Here is a 16924-nt window from a genome sequence, read left to right as displayed (position 1 = left end):
ATCACAAACATCTTTACTACAAATTATCATAAAAACTGTTTATGTCTTTCCATCACAGCCAAAATCCACATGAACTGTTTGGTTGTTTTTCCAGTTTGAGGAGCTCTAAGCTTGTATTTGCTGATATCACTGGACGTTCTAGCCCGCTATAAATGGGTTCTTCATATGCTCTGTCAGTTATGTATCTTAGCAGCACATGTTTGTATGTGTGAGAAATAGGCAAATACCGACGTGTCGACTTAAAGAATCGACAGTCGGAGCCTTTCTTTGAGAGCTCAGAAAACCACATTAAAACCTGCCACTATTTAGAAAATATGCATGTCTGTAATCTTTAGAAATCTGCTTCAAGCCATGAGTGATGCACTTATGCATTTTTCAACGGCTAAACACAGAGAGTTAATCAGCCTGCGGTGATTTACGGCATTTCATATTTTTCACATCTGGAGTCCATATAAACAGGAATATTTAAAGGAGCACTTTACTGCTCTCCGCATACTTCACTGACAATCGGACCGTCTCACCGCAGAGAGCATCCGCTGCACGAACCAGGAATCGATTCTCTCCATGCTTATTGGCTCCTCTGGTGAAGATTTTAAAAAGCTTGAAAAATGTAGCTCTTATTGCTAATAGATATAAAATTGATGATTGGCTTGAAGGATAAAAAAATTATAATGAATTTTAAAAAATAAATCACATTTTTGTGGCCCATTAACGCAATTAACTACTTTCAACTTGTTAATTGCGGCTCATGTGATAAAAAGTTTTAACACAATTGAACTAACAAAAGCAAATGGTTCCAAGTGAAGTCCAGGTAGCATTTAGCAAACACCACATGTTTACATTTGTGATGGTAGGACAGATTTTATAGGAACACTGCAAAATCAGGAAATTGTATTAAGTATTTTTATCTAGTTTCTATTATAAATATGTTACACTTGAAGTAAGACAAAACTAATTCATAAGCAACTTTTCATCAAGAGACAAGAGCTTGTTTTTAGTCAATTATGTAATATTTATGAAAAAGTTCTTATAATGTTGGAAAAATGTCTTGTTATAAGTGAAATAATCTGCCAATGGAATAAGTAATTTTTAAATTAATATTAAGAAATTATTTACTTAAAACAAATTCCTATTTTGTGCTGAAAAGTTACTTTTGTCTTATTTCAAGTGTACTAAGATATTTGCACTAGAAACTGGACCAAAATACTTGGTAAGGTTTTTTGTTTTCGCAGTGTACACAGTATCTTATAGTTGCTATTAAGACTTGGCTACCTTAAGATGCTAACTCTACTGAAGTTTTCTAACAGTGAGCGTTTTTTACTTTTTTAAATTTAACCGATAAACCTGGATTCTTGTTCTTTTGATTCAGTTTGAGTTATTTTAAAGTTCTAATAATCGCTCAAACTGTGGATGTGGACAAATTTAGGACTGAATGATTCAAGGACCTCAATTTTTTTTTTTTCCAAAATTCACGCAGTCAAATTATCTGGCTCAAGGTACCGCGCTGTGTTGGACCCGGACGACTATTCGTGTTGCGCAGTGCTCTCATTTCCGCCAACGAGCCGTTGAACCATGCTAAGCTTTGTTAGCAGCTAAGGAGCGAGACGTGGATGGACAGAAAGAAACGCCGCCAGGAAAAAGGCAAAAAAGCGTCAACATCTTGGAATAATTTTAAACTAAAAAGAGAAATAACACAGCTCAATGTGTGGACTATAAAACTGAAATAAAACTGACACGTCCTCGACATCTCAACAGGAAACAGCCACTACGTGCTTCCGGCTCGCTAATGGCTGCTAACAGGTGACGTTTTTCTTATTAAATGTTTTTGTGATTGTTAATACAGAATATTTAGGCTAAAATTACATGTACATGCCGATATAAAAGAGTTAAAAAAATGTAACTATACTTAACTATTTTTAACTTGTGACTAAACGTGAAGTGTCATATAAGGCAGTGTTTATTAATGCTTTAATTCAAGTTTGCTCTGTAATATTTTAAAACGTAATGTGAAATGTTTTATGTCTCATTAGTTTTTGTGCTTTAGAAACGTTTTTCACACTTCAGATTTGAAACTAAAAGTAAGAATTGTTTTGCATTTTGTTTTCTGTTTTTCATTTGAATTTTCTCTTTTAAATATTCATTTTACTAGCTTAAGTAGCTAATACAGAATATTTTATTAAATTACTCAATTAATTGTGAGAATAATCAATAGATACTCAATTACTAAAATAGCCTGTTGTGATTTTTGTGTTGCTATTTTCAGGTTAAAGTAGATCAACACAAATCTGCCTTACTTTGTTGACATGTTCTCTTGTTTTTCCCATTCTGAAGAATGGCGTTGAAAAATTAGCCATATTTTTACCCCCGAAAAAAAATCCTAGATGGCAAAATAAAAGTAAACAATACACTTAAAAAAAATTCAATTACGGTTATCTTAAAGGAAAGGTTATGAATCCAAATAAATGTCAGTAAATATTTTGTTTAAACCATTAAAATCTTAACACGCGATTATTTTCCCTGCCATTAAAATAACTTTTAGTTTTTTCTAAATATTTCACAGTAGGATTATGCTGCTGCGTTTATTTTAATTTTATTTTACACATCTGTACCAGCATAGCTAAGAAGAAGACAGGAGGGCTGCAATCAGTAGCTTCACGCTAACTTTACCCAAACACACTTGAAATGACTCTCAGCTCCTCAGGCAGTTTTAGATGCTCAACACAGGCAAGTGGATAAAATATTTATATTAATTTCTTTTCAAAATTAGAATCATTTAAACTTTTATCCAGACTCTATAACATCCTTAATCAAAATTATCCTGCACGTAACTGTGCCAATTCGTATTTTAAAAGTTTGTTGAGACTGCGGTAATAAAATTTCCAATTTAAATTTTAATTGAACAACAGAACATTTGCGTTTTGAAGCTGATATTAATTTTCAATGCGGTTTGAGAAAATGAGTCTTTGTCAGCACAAGAGTTATCAAGCACATTATAAGATACAGCGCGTTTCAGTGAACGTTTTGGCTGCGCAGCTCTGTGCAGAAACGTTACAAATGTACACACACTTCATTAATGAAATGGATTCACATCATCAGCAAATTATACAGTTTAGTTCTTCAGCGCGATTCCTTTTTAGGGAACCGTGAACTTAGCAACTTATCTAATAATTCATATTCCCTGCTAACCCTGTGTCTTCTGCGAGCGGATGCTGACTTTGTCTAACGGTTCACGCCGCTTCTGCGTTCTGCACCTGAGAGATACCGAAGCAATTAACTGCATGAACAAATGTTACCTTTAAACAGACGTGAGGAGGAAACATTAGGTGTGTTTTTCCCAGGTTTGCCCTTACGGACAGAAAGTCGAGTTGATGGAAATAATTTGCGACCTTAGATCATTTACTTTTATCTTAGTCTGACAACAAATGAGAAGTTTACACTGCAAAAACACAAAATATTATCAAGTATTTTAGTCTAGTTTCTAAGGCAAACATATAGTACACTTGAAATAAGACAAAATTTACTTACAAGTTACTTTTCAGCAAGATATATGAGCTGGTTTTAAGTCAGTAATCCCTTAATATTGATGAAAGCATATTAGTTATAACTTATAACAAGACTTTTTTTCTATAAGTTAAATAATCTGCTAGTGAAACTATTTTTTATCAATATGAAGTGATTATTGACATTAAACAGCCCCCTATATATTGCTGAAAAGTTACTTATAAGTTTGTTTTGTCATATTTTAAGTGAACTAAGATATTTGCCTTAGAAACTAAACTAAAATACTTGATAAGATTTTGTGTTTTTTGTGTAGTTTCTTGTGCAAATACTTTTATTACACTTAAAATACAACAAAACAATCTAAGAAGTACAAGATATAGGAAGACATATCTTGCTATATCTTTAGCAAGATATGAGCTTGTTCTGAGTAATTAGTTCCTTAATATTGATAAAAACAACTAGCTCCACTGGCAGATTATATTACTTATAACCAGACAATTTCCCCATATTTTAAGTAAAATAATTCACCAATGGAACTAGAATGCTTTCATTAATATTAAGAAAGTTTTGACTTAAGCTCCTATATCTTGCTAAAAATATATTTGTAAGTTAGTTCACTTAAAACACAATAAAACTAAGATATTTGCAGTAGAAACTAGACAAAAGTACTTGTTAAGATTTTGTGTTTTTGCAGTGAATTTTCCAAAAAAGACCCAACAAAAGATAACCGGTCCTGTTGTGTTGCAGTGGGAGCTGCAGCGTTGACGCTGTGGATTGTATCTGTAGTTCGCTTCAGATGAAAATAATCCCCTCTCCCAGACCCGCCGGCTTTTGCCCCTTGAAGGAGCACAAGTCTTTGATAACGACGACATGTTTTAGAAGAGTGGCCCCCCATCCTCCCATCCTCCTCCAGCTCCTTCCTAAACTCCTAATAAATAGCTTCAAACATAAGAGATCCCAAATCAGCTCTTTGAGCGAAAAGGAAGCATTGCAAGAGCATGAGATCAACCCCTGGATTATTCTTCCCCCGGCTGAAAAGCAGCGCTCTCCAGCCCTCGCCCGGCTATAATACCCATTGGTTGCCACAAGGAACGCTATTTGGATTAAGTGGTGCCCCTTTCATGCAAGCAACAAGTGACAAAGGGGGAGATTGGGCAACTAACCTGCTGTTTAGATAAATAAAGGTACTCTATCAGCTCTAATAATTGCTAACCCCCTCTCCTTTCGGCCCATTGTCCGCTGACAAGTGCTGCTTGGCCTCCGTCTAATTGCTGACAGATTTGATTTTTCAGCGACGGCGGGGGATCTGTTTGTGGTCTCCGCATTCCCCGTCTCCCCCCAACGCCACCTATTCTGTCCCGTCCTTTTTCTAAAAAAAAAAAATCCTCCTTTTTCTTCTTTCTGAACTTCTAAGCGATTAGAAGTTTTTTGGTTACTTTTAAAGAAGTTTCCAGCCGGCATAAGATTTTCACAGCAATGGCGACTTTGACTAAAAGCACAAAAATTAAAAAAAGAGAATCTGGTTATTTTGTACAGAACAAAAATATTCAATAAGCACATGCTGAATTTAGTTGTAGTTTTCAAGATTGACAGGATGTTATTCTTAATTTGCTTGTCTATTCTTTACTTATTAATGTCACTGTGCAATTAGTCATTTCGGCTCCAGGTACCACCTGCATATCAGGAGTCGTTTATAAAGTTACACAATCAATAATTTTGGTTATTTAGCCCATCATAAGAGAAGAAAGTACGGGTTCATTTTTCAAAGTCATGTTTTCACCATTTTATTAATTTAGCTAAATGCAAGTTCACTTGCCAGGAACCGGAAGTAGACTATCAAAATAAAATCCAGGTCTTTCTCCATAAACTCCTGTTTGTGATTTGGCGCATCCAGTGTTGCTGTAGATTCAATGGTAAATGTCTAAATTGCCTTTGAAATAGATTATAATCCGTTTTAATCTGAAATGTTGTAGAGTCAATGATGAAAAGTTCAAAGCGAGTCAGTTGCGTTTGGTAGTCCACTTCCTGTAATGAGCAAATGAATCTGGGAAATTAGTTAAATATTTAGTGTGAGGCAAAATGTTTGCTAGATAAACATTTAACTTGCTTACTAAGTTTTAGTTTGGAGCAAAAATATTTAGCTTGCTTACTAAATATTTAGTTTGGAGCTAAATTAGGAAGCTAAATACTTAGCTTGATAACCTGGTATTTATTTTCAAGCTAAATTAGTAAGTTAAGTAAATATTGAGCTTGAAACTGCAATACTTATAAACAAATAATGTAATGAAAATATAACTTTGAAAAATGAACCCCCATTTTTTCCCCTAAATAACCCAAACCACTGACTAATTTTTGATTTCGCTGCTTTTCAAACGGCACCTCATACCTGTATTTTTAAATCTAAGAGTCTAGGAGAGAAATATTTCCAGTCGAGATGTTTTCTTTTCTTGTTTTCTTCTTCACATCGATATGATGAGGATTTAAAAACTGTACTGCTGAGCTAAATTTAGCTGAAAAGACATAAAAGTTGAAAAGACGTCCAGGTGAAAATGTCTGCTGATTCGCTTTAATGGCGGTTGTGGTCAACTAAACCTAAAATTCAACATCATTGCTTCAGCTAAAGTTGGATGGGACGTTTGAACCGAAAAGGTCAAAGAGCCATAATCGCCACATGTTTAATTTCCAGGAAGTGGTTGTAAAAAAAAAAAAAAAAATCCAACATCATAGATCAGCTCAGTTCAAGTCTTGAGTTTTTTTTATAAGACGAGCAAATTCAGATATTCATAAAACAGAACATGAATAAAACTGATCGTAAATGAGTCTCTTTCAGCTTTTTACACACATCTGGTAACCAGAACATCAAAATATGTGCTCAAATTATATATGGCTGTTATTAAAAAGCGAGGGGTAAATATGAAAAAAGCGAAGCCTCACGGAGAGAAAGGAGTTTGACAGTTTTTGTTTAAGGAAGCCGCTTTTTTGTGAGGTTATTACTCTGTTCAACCACTGTAATTATAAAACTACACATACTTTCTGGGTAGTAAACAAACGATCATTATGATGTTGAGCAGAAACCGTGCATTCATTAAGGGAATTTGCTTAAAGGATACATTTAAAAGGATTTTCTCTTTTACTTTAGTTTTAAATGGCTGTGTAACCTTGTTCCTTTTGCCTCAGCGACACGTTTTTTTTTTCCAAACAAAGTGTTGTTTCCTGGGTTGGCGGCCTTCGCTGCTCTCCTCTGGCCTGCAGGCTGCATGTAATGAGCGCTGGTAGTACCCCAAAGGACAGCTAGAGGGCTCACTCCAAAACAGAGCCTCCACAATCAACCTCTAAACACTTAAAAAAGCTAATTATCCCAGGAACAAAACTGCACTTCTGCTTTTTCTCTTTTTTCCTTTCACTTAACACAATTAGTCATAAATTTCCTGAGTTTCTAAATCTACACAGGCTCCCTTTTCTGTGCGCAATTATTCATAGTTTCGTGTTTGTATCACATTCAAGTTTCAAAGCAAACATATTTTCTGTGCTGGTTTCTGTGTTAATCATCCCACCCACACATTTCATGGATTAGTCATTCACATTGCATGAAACATGAACCGGAGTGCAGCTCTGCCAACTATATGCATACATATTATCCAGAATATTTCTATTGGGGAGTTTGAAAGGGTTAGGTAGGCACTATATATACACAGAGAGGAAGAGAGAGAGAATCAATGACTCCTAATCCACTCAACTACAGGCTCAGATAATTATGCATTTCATAAATGATTAGCAAAATACAGGAATATTTAATCCTGCTTTGCATTGATGTGCTTTAAACAACGCTTAGGTACAGCAGAGCACACAAGCAGCAAATTGGCCTTTCTGCTGGAAAATGGCATATTTGTGGCAAAAGCCGAGTTTGAATGTGACCTTTTTCACAAGCATTAGAGCAGTTTTAAACACATTTGTAATTGAAAATGGGGAACTATTTGCAAATAGATGGAAAGGCTTAGAATGTACAGCATCCGCATCCAAATCAATTAATTTTGGAGCGTTCAGCTGCTTTCAGGCAAAGCTCAATGAAAGACTGGTGGCTCTCAATACACTTGACAGAGATGCTAACAAGTCACTTCAAGTCAAAACCTTAAGGAGCTTGTCAAATCCAAGTCAGAAATCTTTGACGAGCAAGCCCAAGTCTCATTACACATTTTTGAGTGGAAAGCAAGTCCTAGTCTTTGTGGGTCAAATTCAAAACTGGCACAAGTTTTTGTTTTTGAAGGGCTTGTCCAAGTCTCAAGACTTGGAGAAGAAAAAACAAGATAAGTTAAAAAATTTTTAAGGACGTAGTCCAAGGGTGCATTCATACCAGCCCAGAATTTGTTTGTCTAGAAAGTCCGATTCGTTTGGGAGGTGAGAATGCAAATTTGAATTCCAAAACGGACTAATAAAGTAAACTCTGATTTGCCTAAAAACCTAGGTCTCGATCCGGTTGAAGTGTACTCTTGCGCGGTTGAAAACATATCTGAATGCAACCTGACTAGAAATCGTTCCAAAAGCAGGAAGTGGACTGCAGCGCAGGGCATTCTGGGTCAATACAACCATAACAAACGCATGTTTTCACCATTAGCGGAAAAATGGCTCGTGGTCAGACATGGAGTGAAGAGGAGGTAAAGGCCCTCATACAAATATGGTCAGAAGAAAATGTATCACAGCTACGTGTACTCACTCACAAAAACAAGGTTTTCAAGTTAATTAGCGTGAAAATTGAGGCACTGGGATTCCCTCGTACGATTGCAAGGTAAGGTTAGGTAAGGCTAAGGTAAAAAGATTTCGCCATCAATACATCAAAATACGTGACATGCTAAGGACAAGTGGAAGTTCAGGTGACGCGAAGGACAAATTTCCTTGGTATGATGAACTAGATGCTATTCTTGACAACATGCCCACAACATGTTGTGGAGCCCTACCAAAAAAAGCCTCCACTCTATATCTTCTTCAGAGGTTGTTGTGTCGATTCCTTCAGTAATTCTTGGAGCAGCGCCACCACAGGCGACGCTTGAACAAGTTCTTTAGTTAGTTTGAGTCGTTTGACACTGTAATGTGAATGCGAACTACAGCCCTAAAAATGTAACAAATGTTGCAATTTTGATACCCAATCGAACCGAGTCTACCGGACTATCAGGTGTGAAAACACCCTAAGGCTAAGTTCATGTTCACACTGCAACCTGAAGTGACCCAAATCAGATTTTTTTTATTGTATTATTTTTTTATTTTGTGGTCGTTCTCACTTCCAAATGTATGCGACTTGTATGCAATCTCCTGAAAGTGTCCTGCAGGTAGAGGGCACAATAACGTCACACATAAAGAGCATGCTCAGTGTTTTGGCAACCACCATATAAAAGAAGAAGAAGTGCTTAATGTTTGTGGAAGTAAACATGGATGCTAACGGTGGAGCATATTTACGATTTTTAAGTTGCTATCCAACTGGAACCAGCACATTAACAACTTAATCCTCATCATTGTCCACCATGGTGGTTGTTTTTCTTCGAGCTTGCGCGTGTCAGGACGCAGAATAGTGACGTTTGTTGAGTATCAATGACATTCAGGTCGGATGAATGCAACTCAGGTCACATCTGAAAAGATTTGATGTGTTTCGGATATCGGATATGGCCTTGGTCGCATTGGAAAAAATCTGATCTTCGTTGTTCAGACTGTCATAAAAATATCATTAAGGAAAGTTTATATTAAGGAAATAAAAATGGAATTGGGTCACTTCAGGCTGCAGTGTGAATGTAGCCTAAGTCGAGCCCCAAACACTGTACCCTGGTGCAGTTCAAATGTGAACGCCAAGCAGACCGGCATATTCTTACTTCAAACTCAAGACAGAACCAAATGTTCGTTGGTCCAAAACATCAGCTTTCTGTTTATAAGATGAAAATACCTTCAATAAAAAAGGATTAAATTATAAGTGATAACGTTAATCCTTGTTAGTTTAAGAGTTTTCCTCTGTTTGTGGTGTGAGGGTAGCAGAGTTTCGCACAGCATCATTGATGTTTCTCTTTCATTTCTGTCACTGTGTTAACAAGACACTAGCTTGTGAATTAAAAGAGAGAGCTTCTAAATCAACCCCACCTCTCAGCCAGTGCTGTACACCTTCATGAACACATCGGTACAGTACCAGGAAAGGTCAGGGGCCTCAAACTGCCAATCAGAAATGTCAGCTGCGCTTAATGTCATCAAAGTAACCTTTTGTGGTTGAAATGACACAAAAATGAGAACTCTTCAGCATTTCTCTGTCAGAGACCTTGACCTTTGATGTAACATTGTACAATGACAATCATTACTACCCCGTCACCCAAAGGATGAAGAATGCTACCAAATATATAGAGTCACATTCGATAAATTAGAACTCTCAGATTTAAAGTACATTTTGGAAATAACTTTAAACAGGTATTAAACATACTTTTCTGTAAGCCCACTTTTCTCTTATTAAAAATTTGTTTATTGCTGTATTTAGTAATTACATTTATGCCAATCCTAACCAGTCCTAGTCTATTCCTAACCTTAACAAACCAAAACATAACTCACAACTTACCTCTAAACCTGACCTCTGACCGTAAACAAGAGGGTCCTCTGTATTAGGATTGGACTTTGGTCCCAGTTAGTACTAGATCGGTCTTCAGAAGGTTAGTAAATATGGCAGAAATAATCCAAAATAGGAAAACTGAACAAGTACACACACACTCAAGTTAATATTTCTACCAATATTAGGACTTTTATGGACTAACCCAGACATTTTCCCAGCCTGGACCAATATTAGTCTATTTCTAACCTGAATAAATCAAAATAGAAGTCGCACCTTACCTCTAACCAAGACTCCTAACTATAAACAAGGGGATCCAATATAGCAGAAATGGTCTGAAATAGGAAAGCTAAACAAGCACACACACACAAGTTATACCCATACTAAGATTTGTATTGATTAAACCAGATTTTTTTTCTCTAACCTTAACCAATACAAGTTTATTCCTAACCCTAACTTTAACCAAAACTTACTTCACACCACAATTCTAAAGGTGAAAATGGTCTTAAAACAACAATATTATAATTTATCACAAAAACTTCTGTTACAATTTATCGTCCAGCAAAATTTTACCAAGATTTTCTTTTACTCAAGCTACAAATTTTCATTCAAAATTTTAATGTCTACATGTGGCATGTTCATTTTAAACTTTAAATGAATTAAATAAATAAAAATAAAAGCCTAACTGTTTTTGCGAATGGATGTAAACATCTGTAAGATAAATGGAGTGGAGACTGCAGGGGGTCAGTGGTGTGAGCTGAGGAAGACCGGGAGGAAGACGACTCAAACTCCCGTTTCCTGCTGAGAGGCAGAACGCAGAAGCAGCAACCGGTTTATTTCTGGAGCAGATTTCTTTCCTGTCCCAGTAAAATGTTCTGGTTCTTGACGGCAGATCATGGCTGCCATCGCCTCGCCTGACAAATCATCAGCGGTGTAATCTGCAAAATGCGTCGCAGCTAATCCCATCGTCCTGACCTTTCCCCCGCCGAGCACAAAGGTCATCTATTTAGGCATTTACTTCCCAAAGATGGTGAGATGTGATCTTTTCTTTCTCGACCTTCTTGACATAACGCTTCCAACATTTTTATTTTAAGCATAATTTTGCATCTTTTGGTGATATTGTCCATCATCTGAATTCTCATTGCAAAAATAAACATCTGTTAGCTTATTTTTGCAAATATATTTTCTTTTTCTATTCTAAATTTAGTGAATAGAAGCCGCAGTTTTTATCACTCATTTTTAAACAATATGTGAGCATTTTACTCATATTTTATTCAGTAAATAATGCTGAAAGCTCAAACTTCTGGTATGTTTAAATAAAGTGGAAAAGTAATAAAGTCATTTTTTATGCATTTTTGTTTGAAAAACAGTAATATAAACCTCTGAAGATATTTAGAAAATATTATAGTGGTCAACATAATCTCTTTGTAAATAAGAACAAATTCACACAGAACTCCAGCACATTTTTATTTATTGTAATACGTGAAACTAATTGCATTTTAATTTTGGAAAAAGATTTAGACAGCAAAAGTAATAAAAAACACTAGTTAATGAGTTTCTATTACAAAAAGAGGAAAAGTTCTCTAAATAAAAAATTTTTTTTAGGTTTTCTTCTTTATGCATCGTCCTCTCTGCCCAGTTAAGATCATATTTAACACGGGTCAGCACATTTGTCACAGATTTATACATATTTATGGAAAACAAATGTGGCACATAAATATGTGTGGAAAATATCTCCATTTAAGCGGAGATTCCTTTAAAAATATGCAGACTGCGCGGCTGTGTAGGATGATCATGCTTGTAGAATCTGGTAATAAGACGACTGCATTCTGCTGGGAGGAGTGAGGAATGTTAAACACAACGATGCAACCCACACACTTTCTTTTTCCTCCATATCTAAGGAAAAACTCCTCTGTTTTCTGCTTTTTTTTCATGCCCTTGATGTTCAATATGTGTTCCTTACAATGCTGTAAATTTATCAGTGTGACACTTATGATGTTGTGCAAATGGGAGCGCGTTATGTATCCTGTCTTCATAGGAAAAGACAAAAGACCTTTTCGTCATTACTTTATAGCACACCAAAGTGTAAAATGCAGTTGCATTTTTTTCATTATTTTGCCAGTATGGCAGCTTGGTTTGGTAAATCAATTTGCCCATATTTTGATGTTTTCAGCTAAGAAAATGCAAATGCAGCACATTCCTGCAGCATTTTAACGCATCCAACAACCTGTTTGCCTGCAGCGGCCTAACCTCTGTTCTGCCGCTCATTCAGACCTGAGAGGTTTCTGTTCCTCTCTGGGAGCATGCTCTTGTCATTAGCATGCCTCTGAACTTTGCCTCACAATGACTGTCCTGAACGTTTCGGGTGAATTATTTCATCCTGTAAGGAGATGACTGCAGGGCATTCACATGGAGGGGCTTCCTCTGGTCTGGGGGAGGCATATTGCACACTGATTATGGTGGACACCTGAAAGATATTTTAAATACCCAAAATAAACAAACAAAACAACAGAAGCAGCAAATAAAATTAATTATGAAGACTCAGTACACAAAAAAGGGCTAGTTGAGACCAAAGCACCAGACTGAAGACTTTAGTCGTCCAGATTTTGGTAGAAAGAAACAATAAATCATGCAAGAGGAAATTATTGAGCTTCTTTTAATTTATGATGTGATTAATTGGAAGGTGTATTATTTGCAAATATTTTGTTGGTTTTGCAGGAGGCTCCACTTCCGCTTTTCAAAGATGTGCAGTTGTATAATTGCACATCTGTTTGCAGCCATTTTTACGTGCAAGTGTAAATGTTGAGTTTTGAGGGTGTGGCCATCAGCATTTATTTGGATTTAAAGTGACAAGACGCCTTAAAACAGCTCATGCTGAAACTGAGCAGAACGATTTTGTGCAAAAAATGTAACGAACATGTTTTGGATAGGCCATAGACCTATCCTAACGTGTTCAAGGAAGCATAACAAATTCAAGGTCACCTTTAAAATATTACGTGGTGCCTTGTAAAAGAATGCTTTTATGTGACAGACCAACACAAATTCATATGAAACTTTGATTTAGAGAAAGATTCAAGGGTTTCATGTATAAAAAAATCTATAAGAATCTAAAAAGTGTGGCTGCATTTGTTTTCAGGCCTCTTAAATAAAATGTAAGACATACCAATAAAATTAAGTTCAGACACTCTGCTCATCTTCCAGTAAATAGCAGCTGTACCAGGTGGTGCATAGCTAAAGGACTTCAAACCCTCAAAGGCAGAAAGAACCTGGAGTTCACCAATTCATAAATAAAATGAAACGTGGTGGTGGCAGCATTATGCTGTGGGGATCGTTTTTCTCTGCAGTTATTGGGGAGCTGACCAGAGTTGCCGGAAAGATGATTTAAGTTGAATACAAGGAAGAAAACCTTGTTCAGCATCTCTAAACATGCCTGTATTAGAATGGCCTAGTCAAAGTCCAGACATAAATCCGATTGAAAATCTGTGATTTTTGCTCTATTTTGCAAAAAAGAAGAGGCTAAAACCTCAGTTGTAATTTTAGCCAACAAACTACTGACCTAAAGATGATAAATCCAAATTCATGACACATTTCCAGATAGGCCGGGATTGTCTTGTGCACTTTTTTCTTCCACTCAACTTTCCTGAAGCAACTATTTCAGTCCTTATCCTCATATTTCCAAAGAATATATATTTTTAATCAGAAAACAAAACACACAAGCAGAAAACTGCTGCTGGGTTTTGTGTGTGTGTGTGTGTGTGTTTGACCCTTTTTAAGGTTATGATGCAGAAATTAAGGAACTTTAGGGAGTCTCCGGGCTGACATGCTGCCCCGGCTCCGCGGCCCTTTTCAGCTCCGCTCGTCATTCTGCAGTCGCACATCTGCACCCATATATCAGCGCCACGCACAAAAACATTCCTGAGAGCCAAGCGGCGGTGATTTGTGTGCCGTTCTCCTCCTCTTTTGATTAAAATTCATCTGTGATCTGACTGTTCTCTCAGCTAAAAGCTGTACCTTTTAAATCAGTCATCTCAGACCTGCAGCGCATTAAGACACGCAGTGACATCACAACTGTTTCCACTCGCCCCGCCGTGCCTCTCGCCTTCTCCTACGCGCTGTCCTGTCCTCAACAGATGGTCAACCTTGTGGCCTGCGGATTTTTAAGTGTTTAATAAATGTAAAACAACCTGAAGAGTGTTGGGGGTGAAAAAAAAACGGGAATCTAAACCTGAACCATGTGGCTAGCAGCCGTTAGGGGCCGTCGCTAATGTGGTTCAACATGTGGAACGGGGGCCAAGCAGGAAGGGCAGTTTATGACCCTCAGGGCAGAGCTGGGTAGTGACTAGTTACATTTGCTCAATTACATTTATTTGAGTAACTTTTTAGAAAAAATTTACTTTTAGCAGTATCTTTATTATGCTTTTACTTGAGTAAAATGTCTGGATTTTCTGCCCACTGAATGAAAAACAAACATGTTTTAACCAAGAGTTCACCAGACACAGACACACACCTGCAGTTTTTGTTAAAGTTTCATAAGTTTCACATTGAAAGAAACTGATCTGGAAAAATTATTTTGCCTGATTTTCTTTATTGTCATTGAATTGTTATTTTGATCTTTAAAATGCCAAAATTTCCACTTAACTTTAGATTTGTCCATCTGATTACATACATTTTAGATATTAATTGATGATTTGATCAGTTACTCAGTACTTAAGTAGACATTTTTACCAAATACTTCTTACTCTTACATAAAATATGTTGAAGTAGTTCTACTCTTACTCGAGTAATATTTTTGGGTACTCTGCCATTCTTTGTGGGTTGTGCATGAGGGGCGGTTTATGACCCTCAGCGAAGTTCTTTCAAGATCTACCGTAGAATCTGCGTTTATGTTGCTGCTAGTTTATGATGTGATGTTCTGCTTTTAAAACGCACAGATATATTCTGCTCAGACGCTACAGGTGATGTTGGAACGCAGCCGGCGGTGTTTTCATCTCCAACGCCAACATGTGCTCCGGCCTCGCACCGTAATATATGAACGTGTTTGACTTATTGTCAAATTAAGGAAGAGTGTCACGACCCGAGTTGTTTATCTGCTCGTTATTCCACTCAATTCAACCTGACACCGCTAACCACAACAGATCATAAAGTATTCCCCAAAAAGGAATGCGCGCGCTGACGTGACGGGATAAATCATCGACACCTGGAAGACAACCAGCAGCTAAACGCTCCGACTGAGGCCTTATCAGATTTCGTCCTGCCAAGCTGTAAACAATATTCAGCTGAGATCCCTGCGGCTTTCCCTGCCAGCCATCGACCCAAATAAATACTCTACATGCAATTTTTCTGTGTAAAAAATCTGCGAAGGAAAGCTAAAATTTGATAATAATCTTTTAAATAAGTAGTGTGGAGCTAAATTGAGATCATAATGTTTGTTCTTAAAAAAAAAGTTTCAATTTGAAAAAAGACAGAATTGAAACAGCAAAAAAATATTTGAAACTAAACAAATGTTGAAAACTACTTTTCAGATTCAAGGTCTTTTTCAGTTTAAAATTTTTTTTTAAACTGAAACTAGAGTTTAGCTATATCATGGCCCCAATATAGCTCCATACAGTAGAATAATCAGGAGCACTTTAAAATAACGACACCTTATTTATCGTATGTAATAATTTTAATGATCTTAGCATTTTTATATGTGGTTTGTGGTACATTATACATCTCTGGGTGAAACTGCAGGAATTTTAAAGGGACACTATCATGTAAAGTCAACTTTTTTTAGCTTTCCATCATGTTATAAATTATTTTCTCACCAAAAACTAACCAGGAGTGTTGCCTTGATTCTTTCATGCTTGTTTGAGAAATCCTTTAGTCTCCATGGCAACCACTCAGCTATGAAAAACGCCTGGTTGGACCTAGCTCCGCCTTCAAGGTGCAGCTCCTCCATCACTCAGCTCCTTAAGACTAGCCAGCAGCAATTAGCAAACATCTCCTCAGCTCATTATAGGAGCTACTTTTCTTTTTTCTTCATCTCAGATATATCTGAGATGAAGATTAACTAGTTACATTTACTCAGTTACATTTACTGGGGTAACTATTTTGCAAAAATGTACTTTTACTTGAGTAAAAATATTGTTAAAGGGTTAATAGAGGAGCCATGTTGTGACGACTTCCTGAAGGCAGAGTTTCAGAAAGAGTAGCAGCTTCTTAAAGAGATAGACTCAATTTCAAGGCGTTAAATTATACAGCATTTTTATAACGTGACTGTGGAAAATACAGCTAAACGAAGAGGAGAATGAGCTCCATATGCAGCTTTTTTTTGTAAGCTAAAGATAAAATAAAGAGTCTGTGATATACAGCCAACACTGTGGAACATCTGCCTCTTTTATAGGTGCTTAAAAAGTGACATTGTACTCTAATATCCACCCAACGTTAACAGTGGACGTTAAACATGTGGGCCAAGAGCCGCAGAAGTATTAAATATTATCGCACACAGCCTAATATTTCACTAACCCTGAGCGTTTCATTCAGAGATGTACTCGAGATAAAAAGCAATAATCTGAGCCTGATGGATGGCCCAGGCAGAGCCGCGGGCCAGCACTATGTGCACAAACTGCAGCGGAACGATAAAACCAACATGGAGCAGGTGTGTTTGGTTAAGATGCACTTGTCAAGTGGGGTGACGAGCATGTCTGTGTTCATTCAGCCGAACCCTCTTATCTGCACCTCCATGTCCCACTCAAGAGACAAAAGGCACTTGGCCATGTTTGTATGATTTACCTCTCCTCATGTAGCTGCGCTCGCACACACATGAAGCTGTTCCTCACAGGCTGCGTTTATTTATACTCTTTTATTACTGTCTGT

This window comes from Xiphophorus hellerii, chromosome 22, assembly GCF_003331165.1.
Source record: "Xiphophorus hellerii strain 12219 chromosome 22, Xiphophorus_hellerii-4.1, whole genome shotgun sequence".
NCBI lineage: Eukaryota > Metazoa > Chordata > Actinopteri > Cyprinodontiformes > Poeciliidae > Xiphophorus > Xiphophorus hellerii.
The sequence above is the reverse complement of the archived record's forward strand: the minus strand, read 5'-3'. Positions refer to the sequence as shown.